This window comes from Chrysochloris asiatica, unplaced genomic scaffold (assembly GCF_000296735.1).
Source record: "Chrysochloris asiatica unplaced genomic scaffold, ChrAsi1.0 scaffold00238, whole genome shotgun sequence".
Taxonomy (NCBI): Eukaryota; Metazoa; Chordata; class Mammalia; order Afrosoricida; family Chrysochloridae; genus Chrysochloris; species Chrysochloris asiatica.
Genome location: NW_006408756.1, coordinates 1,361,216 through 1,363,025, shown reverse-complemented (window position 1 = coordinate 1,363,025; position 1,810 = coordinate 1,361,216).

Here is a 1,810-nt window from a genome sequence, read left to right as displayed (position 1 = left end):
AACATGGTCACCAATCAGAGCATGTACTACCATTGAGTCTTAGTCTTAGAAGAGAGTTTGCCCTGTGGGGACCTGACCACTTGCTTTGATGTCTCCTGAGCATGAAACTTGCTTGTCCTTGTAGTAATCAGTTGGACTGCAGTTACTGTTTTGTATTTTTCCTGTCAGTCTTTACCTTTCCTTTTACAATGAGAGAAATGTGGAGACAGGGAATGTCTTCACATACTGGGTCAGACTCCTTGTGGACTAATTTCAAGATGTGTGTGAGATTAATGAAAAGACCCTGCTGGTCTCTAGGCAGCCCCCTAACAATTCATGCTATCAGAGGCAGAGAATCGTGAGTTAATAAGAACATTTTCATTTCAACAGAGACTCAATTCTATCAGCTTTGCTGTGGACCATTTCAAAAAGACACAGTGTAGAGACAGTCTCATATAATGAACTCTTGTGTACCGCCAAGGGCTGCAACAACCCCATCACCATCAGCCTCATTTCATCCGCTCATCAGTGGGGTTCTTTCCTCACATGAAGTCTTTTTATTTTTATTTTATTTGACAGAGTAAAAAAAAAAAACCCTTGTCAGTCCATGGCAGGTTAAGAATGATGTAAAAGTATTGCTGTTGGGTCCCTGAGGCTAAGTCAGTTCTGAGTCACAGTGGCCTCACAAGATAGACCAGAGCTGTGCCGTGGGGTGTCCGAGGCGGTCATCTTTACAGGAGCAGATTGCCAAGAGCCGAAGGGTAGGCTTGAATAGCCTCCCTTTTGGTTAGCAGCTGAGTGCTTACTAGGACTCCTTGCAGTAAAATTGGTGGTTGGTAGCTCTGCAGAATTTGTTCAGACGGAGCCCACTGGAAGGCTGATCTTCAGAGCAGCTAACCCAGGAAGACAGTCTGGCTCCTGGAGATGACAGACCAGGGAAGAAAGGGGATTCAGGGCCATTCTGGAATGTTCTGAGTGAAATCATGCTAGCCAGAGGTTCTGAGATGCTTGGGAAGAGAAAGCATAAAGGCCCCAGAACTGTGTTTTCTCAGAAGGACCTTTTTCTAAGTAACTGGGCTCTGTGGGCAGATCAGTCAGCAGCCCCTTGCTGCTGTGAAGTTCATCATCAGCTTCCCCAGGAAGGAGCAAATTATCCTCGGTTCCCGCCAGACGGACTCTTTCCAGGGATGAATGTCTTTATCATCAGGCTTGATGCTCCCAGAGAAAACAAGGGCTCGCTCGTGTGCAACTCTGCTGACATCACATCCCAGTTTGCTACAGAAAAATGACTCCACAAACGTGCTCCCAGCCCCGCTCTGCGTCCTCCGGCCTCCACACCCACGTTGAAGGATCTAGGAGCCAACGTGATGTCTGCAGAGACACCTGCTGGGGCTGTTTGCTGTCTTGATTGCTTTTACTGTTGTTGTTGTTGTTAAGTGCTGTCAAGTCGGTTCTGACTCATTACGACCCTGTATAGGGTTTCTAAGGAGTGGCTGGTGAGTTCAAACCACTGATCTTGTGGTTCAAACCGACCTGTTGGCTTATCCTATAGCATCATGCTGGGACTCCAGGAACCCAGGTCAAACCAGTTGTGGGAATGCAACCCAGGGGAGGCTCAGGCGTCAGGTACAGAATCCAGAACTAGAGTCACGTCACAGGACTTTGTGTTTCTGTTGGTCTCTCTGCTCCATCCATGGTCCCTTGGAGCCAGCATAATACCCCTGTGAGAGTTCTTGGGTGGGGTGGGAGGAGGGCTCTGATGGTCAAACTTGGGTGACAAGGACAACCCCTGTGGCCTCCAATTGACCCGATCAACAAGGACCCCCACCAG